The following is a 7373-nucleotide window of genomic DNA, read 5'->3' on the forward strand; positions in this document are numbered from 1 at the left end:
TATATTAACATCACATTAATATCGTACTATACATCGATCTTTGAGATAGCAAGCACATATTTAAAATAAGTTTTGTATGTAAAAACATTAATTAATAAAATAATAAAGGGACGACACAATCTTACACGGCTGCTTGATCGGGGAGCCATAGACAAAGAGAGAGATGGACCACAGATTGAAAATCTATTATACCAATGTACGGCATAGACTATACAGACGATTTCCAACAGTTACGGCACGACAACTTCTTTAAAACCATCATAGAAGGCAAGATAGAAGGAAAGAGAGGCAGGGGCAGACCAAGCCGTAGCTATATAGACCAAATAAAAGAAATAGCTGTGCCCTGTTTATCAAAAGCTTGTAACTTGTAATACAAGCGGAAGTCCCGCTTTGACATCTTTTGTTAGAAAGGGACTTCCACTTGTATTACAAGTTACAAGCTTTTGATAAACAGGGCACTGGTGTCGTGTCGTATCAAGAGGTCAAAGCTATGGCTTATGAGAGGGAGAAATGGAAAATACTCCACCGACAAGAGGATACCTCTTAAATTGAAGAAGAAGAAGAAGAGACAAAAGTTATATATTTCACTACATTAAAAGTTGTTACGGTTAAAAAAGCAAATTGGCTACAAATTGAGCAGAATAGTTATTACTCGTATGCTTATTAGGTCGGGAAGCGTCAAGCCGTAACTGAATTTGTCCCGAGCTCAATAATTGCGGTGTAAATACGGCACAGAACACTCGGAGCCGTGTGTCCGCACACAGTGCAGCGGTGCGCAATCGATTTTTTTTACAGAAGAACACGAAATAGTTAAATATTTACGATACAAGTGCGGAAAAGAGGAAATTACCTATTCGCAGGTGTATCGTACAACGTTTTACAGTACAAATGGCCCTTTAAACTTTTGACATACGCACGAAAAGTCCAAGTGCGAAAGTTTACGCACTACTTAGTGCGGGAAAATAGGACCATATGTAGGTACTGTATATTTATTTGCAAGTTAGTTAATAGTTAGTCGGACCGAGAAAAGTCTGCAGCGGATTTGATAGCCCACGCAGTGCAAGTGTCATTTATGCGTCATAATTTCATAGAAGTTGGACGTTTAAAATAACACTTCACTGCGTGGGCTATCAAATCCGCTGCAGGCTTTTCATGGTACTCTACATAGTACATAATGAGTTGCTCAACATCAAACTCAGGTAAATCAGGTACCTAAACAAAAAAAATCCATCTGTCAGATTATGCGATTTTGGTATTAAGAAAAAGTAATGGGTAGATATTTACTGAGAGGATTGAATGAACTTACCCGAGTTTGAAGTTAAGCGACACATAGCGTACGAGTACTTAGTTTAAAGGTTACATAAAAAATCGAGACACACGGTGATGTGCCGATTTGGAACTCAAAAATTTGAGCTGAATTCGAACTTCATTTTTTTTATTTATTTGATATGTACCTGGCCCTATAGGTATTAGCTTTGCACATATCACATGATTTTTTTTTACCAGCTCAAGCTGAAAACTTCAGCAAGATGGACTACGATCGAGTAACGTCAAATAAAGTAGATAGGTAATATTATTTAAAAAAATTAGGCAGCTCAGCATGTCGTACCTACCTAAAGGCCCCTGTACATATTGGGCCAGCGTGGGCTACAGTGGCGGCGCGTCAAACATATCCATAGGCAAACCGGGGCTAATTTGGCTTACATATATCTAGACACGCGGCAGCGTGTCAAGCCAAGTTCAAGCAAAGGAACTGGCTAGCCAGCGCCGAGTGTAATATTACACGAACCACTTGGTGCCACTTTTGACCCTTCTATAACTCAAAACATCTTTAACGTAAACACATAAAACTACGTGTGTTTAATTATATCCATAAGGATATCTAGAAGCCCAAATTTCATGAAGCTAGCTCAAACGGTTATAAAGATATGAAGGTCAAAAAGTCGTAAATTTTAAGACTGACTGACAGACTTATAGTACCTAAACCTAACCTACTTCCAGATGACCTAGAAGGATGAAATTTGGAATCCAGCTCGGTTATTGTGTGTAACCGTAGGAAAAAATCTAAAATTAAAATAAAGTTAAAAAATAGGGGGGGGTCCCCATACAAAAAAACCATTTTTTATTGGGACTGACATATAAGTACCTAAACCTAACCTACTTCCAGATGACCTAGAAGGATGAAATTTGGAATCCAGCTCGGTTATTGTGTGTAACCGTAGGAAAAAATCTAAAAATAAAATAAAGTTAAAAAATAGGGGGGGTCCCCATACAAAAAAAACCATTTTTTATTGGGACTGACATATAAGTACCTAAACCTAACCTACTTCCAGATGACCTAGAAGGATGAAATTTGGAATCCAGCTCGGTTATTGTGTGTAAGCGTAGGAAAAAAATCTAAAAATAAAAAAAAGTTTAAAAATAGGGGGGGTCCCCATACAAATATTTTTTTTTTATTTTGACTGACATATAGTACCTAAACCTAACCTACTTCCAGATGACCTAGAAGGATGAAATTTGGAATCCAGCTCGGTAATTGTGTGTGAGCGTGGGAAAAAATCTAAAAATAAAAAAAAGTTAAAAAATAGGGGGGTCCCCATACAAAAAATTTTTTTTTTATTGTAGCGTTGGAACCGTTACAAGCAGATATTTGAAACTACCCCAATATATGTATTATTATATTTGCTATATTCAAATAAAGTTAAGTCAAAACATAAGTGGTGTCCCCATACAAAAAACTTGTAATACGCTCTAAACAACCGGCCAACGGTGTGTCGTCGGCGGCGCGCGGCACCACATAATTATACAAAGAACAGAAGTAAAAACCATACAGCGGAAATACAAGAAAAAACATTAAATCTCAATACCTGCCTAGTTTTCTTTACAAAAAATATTGATATCCCACCAAAAACATAAATGTAAAAAAGGAGAGCCAAGTTCAATACAAAAATTATGCTTGGCTGTGGGGCTCGCCGCAAAAAGAATGGAGATCTAAATGAGTGCCAAGTTCTATGCAAAATCCAAATATGTATGTATAGGAACAAAATAACATTATAAACAAGTATTAAACTCTATTTCTTTGCTTTATTGGATACCTATAACAATTGCTGTTATTTAAAAAAATGTGAGATCATAAAGTAGGTTAGATTTGGCTTGGCCAGATTTTATCAGAATTACAATAACAGAATGAATAACTAGCTTTATAAAATGATTGATGTAATGAAAACTGGCCAAGTCAAATCTAACCTACTTTAAGATCTCACATTTTTTTAAATAACAGCAATTGTTATAGGTATCCAATAAAGCAAAGAAATAGAGTTTAATACTTGTTTATAATGTTATTTTGTTCCTATACATACATATTTGGATTTTGCATAGAACTTGGCACTCATTTAGATCTCCATTCTTTTTGCGGCGAGCCCCACAGCCAAGCATAATTTTTGTATTGAACTTGGCTCTCCTTTTTTACATTTATGTTTTTGGTGGGATTTCCTTTACAACTCTGCTCAAACGTCGAAAAACAGGCCAGCCGGTGGGAATCGGCTTTTATGGACGCGCCGCCACTGGTGGGCTATCTCATGGTATAATAATATACTCCGCCTGGTACTCTCTTCCCGTCTTTTCGTGGTCACAGACACACAACACAAGCCTACGTCATCATGCGACAGCGCTATATATGATAATATGCGATAGCGCTATATATAGCGGCCATGTTATTGTGACGTAGGCTTGTGTCACTTTGGGAAGAGAAGACCATGTTTTATTAGACTATGGGCTATTTCTATCTTGCTATCTCATTCTACCGCATGCCTGCGTCCCTAGGACTCGCCTGCGTTGGCCCAATATGTACAGGGGCTTTAACGCCGCGGTGCGCAGCGACGCATTGCTCCGTGTGTTTTGTGCCTAGGGGTAGCGGCGTCTCCCACACAACTCGATTAGGAAAGGAGCAGCTAAATTGTTTTAACGAAGATCACGTCGATCATCAGAATATATATAACTTAGTGGCGGAAAATGGTTTCCAAATGGTTTTAGGGCTGTGTACAGTTAAATAAAATTACACGCTCGCTGACCGTTGAGAACAATATCTAGCTTTGAAGCTTATGGCGTAGAAAAATATTGCGGCTTAAAGTTCTTAAGCGTTGGATTAATATTGCAAGGTATATTATGATGCTGACTCGAGAATGACCTTTTACAAAATATGTTATGTTAGATTTGATCCAATGATTCGATGACAATGATGACCTTCAAGCCTCTGAGATACATTATTTAAGTAGGTACCTAAGAAAAATGCTGTTTCTTACTGATGTCACAGAATAAGTAATTTAGATATTTACTTAGTAATTGAATAAAGTGATACCAATAGACATACAGGTAAGTAATTTCAAATGAATTTAGCAGTTTGAGAGGTAAGGGAAAAATGATTCTTAATCATTTTTTTTTAAAGCATACCTTTTCTCAAAATTCCGCAAAGTAACGCACAACCACCAACTTCCCACGTTGCTTCAAAATACAGAGGGGGATATTTTCATTTAACTTAGTCGCATGAATAATTTGCTTAGGTACAACAGGACGTGCTCCGAACTCTCAAGTATGTCGGAGTCGAATGTCGATCGGGATGTATAATCGTATATACATACTTATATACGATGGCACAATGGGAGATCGCACATAATAATGTCGTTGGTATTCGCTGCGAGGAAGAATGCGCGTTCCGAACGGCGACGACCCGGCGTGCCGGCCTGCCGTCGGCGCCGCACTTCACTCCATTTATTATTAATATGGCAGTATATATAATATTTTCTACTGTGTGTTGCCAAATCTAAAAGTTACAAGTTTCATTTAAGAATGAATTTTAAGCTAAACTAGCATTTTATCTTAGATAGTTGTAGCAAAATAGCCCAATTCATAAAGCTCGCTCCACGTCTCTCCGAATATGGCCATCACAAGAGTACCTACACCTAACCTAGTCAAACAACGATTAGTCAAACTTCGAACAAATATTCATCTGGAATGAGCCAGAGCGAGGATCAAGACCTTTCAACCGAAAATCCTAGTAAATTACCATATTAAGCAATAAGCATCATTCTTGGCAGAGGCTAAAGTTAATCAAAAGCAGTGCGCACGAGTCGTGACCGTCCGGATTACAGGGCTCACCGGATTAACGAGTCTGTACTGTATACCCTAATAGCATTTTCTTGTAGGGATTTTGTTGGGCCTTTGTTTACGTATTAGTTGGGCAACCGTTATATTTGGCCGTACGATTTGCTGGAGGGCCCTCGACAAAGGCCCTCCCGAAGATTCCCAACAGAGGGCCATAAGAGTAATTTTTTCGTTGGGCCTATTTAAATAAATCATACAATTATTCAACGGTGGTGGTTTTGGTTGGGCCGTGGTTGGGCCTATACACATTTGTTTGATGGTTGGTTAATTGTTACATTTGGCCGTACGATTTGCTGGAGGGCCCTCGACAAAGGCCCTCCCGAAGATTCCCAACAGAGGGCCATTAGAGTAATTTTTTCGTTGGGCCTATTTAAATAAATCATACAATTATTCAACGGTGGTGGTTTTGGTTGGGCCTATATACATTTGTTTGATGGTTGGTTAATTGTTACATTTGGCCGTAGGGCTTGCTGTAGGGCCAACTGCAAAAAATTAAAAAAGGGCAATTTTTTCGTTGTGCTTCTGTTTGCAAATTCAACAATCACCCAACGGCAATTCAGGTAGGTCGGTAGGTAGTCGTGCACCAGGTTGAAGGCCCAACACAGCTTGTCCCACAAAGGGCCAACATTGTAACTTTAACGTTGGGCCTTGTGTAGTCTTACAATACTACCGTAGGTAAATAGTTGTGTAATTTATAGTGGGCCTATTAGTCTAATTATGTAATGGGCTTTTGTTTACGAGTCCTACAGTTACCCTACGTTAGGTAAGTGGTTGTGTAATACGACGTTGGGCCTTTGCTGATAAATATTACAATTACACTACGGTAGGCATTGGTTGTATCCACATGAAGGCCCTAGGCAGCAGTTGTTGGTAATCTTCTCTGTATCGTTCCAATTTTAGTATATGTACTGCCGAAGCAAGTACACTTACTATACACTCTAATTTGTATATATACTAACCGCACTTCGAAACTTCGTAAGCGAGATTTATGTTTTTGAGATTTAAATTGAGAAAATGTTGGTAAAATACAATTTTTTAAATTTATGTATAAATTTTATAGTTATAGCTACTAGATTTATAAGTTACTTTAAAAAAATATTATGATTATATCCGGAATAATCGAGAAAATAACTATAACTTCGATGTTTGGAGACAGTAACGCCATCTAGTGACGCCACAAGCAAACTCAACTGGTAGCTATTTTGATGACGTCACGCAGCCCCTGGCCTCTGTTAAAATGCTCGTGTGATATTTATTTATTTGTTTATGGTGTTATACTCTTTCAAGCCATTTCCGTCATTAGAAAAGAGCGACAAATTTAAAAAATGTAGGCGTGAACGGTTATCGTCCCATAGAAAATTTGAATTTCGCGACCTTTTCTAGTGACAAACTTGATTGACCGGCTATAGTTATAAATGCGACATTTGTCCTCACTGGGCCATCGAATGATATCGTTGATTAGCCAACGTTACTAAAATACACAAAGGCCCATTGTTGGGCTTCAGTGCCACTGCCAATGTTGGTAAATGCGATATATGTCATCATTGGGCCAAAGAATATTATCGTTGTTTAGCCACCGGTACCAAAATACACACAGGCCCATTGTTGGGCATCAGTACCACAGCCAATGTTGGTAAATGCGATATTTGTGCTCACTGGGCCAACGAATATTATCGTTGTTTAGCCACCGGTACCAAAATACACAAAGGCCCATTGTTAGGCGTCAGTGCCACAGCCAATGTTGGTAAATGCGATATTTGTCATCATTGGGCCATCGGATGATATCGTTAACTAGCCAACGTTACCAAAATACACAATTTCCCATTGTTGGGCATCCGTGCCACAGCCAATGTTGGTAAATGCGGTATTCGTCACCATTGGGCCAACGAATGTTATCGTTGTTTAGCGAACGGTAGCAAAATACACAAAGGCCCATTGTTGGGCATAAATGCTATAGCCAATGTTGGTAAATGCGATTTTGTCGTCATTGGGCCATCGTATGATATCGTTGATTAGCCAACGTTACCAAAATAAACAAAGGCCCATTGTTGGGCATCAATGCTACAGCCAATGTTGGTAAATGCAATATTTGTCGTCATTGGGCCATCGGATGATATCGTTGATTAGCCAACGTTACCAAAATAAACAAAGGCCCATTGTTGGGCTTCAGTGCCACAGCCAATGTTGGTAAATGCGATATTTGTCATCATTGG

The sequence above is a fragment of the Cydia fagiglandana genome, chromosome 6, assembly GCF_963556715.1.
Source record: "Cydia fagiglandana chromosome 6, ilCydFagi1.1, whole genome shotgun sequence".
Taxonomy (NCBI): Eukaryota; Metazoa; Arthropoda; class Insecta; order Lepidoptera; family Tortricidae; genus Cydia; species Cydia fagiglandana.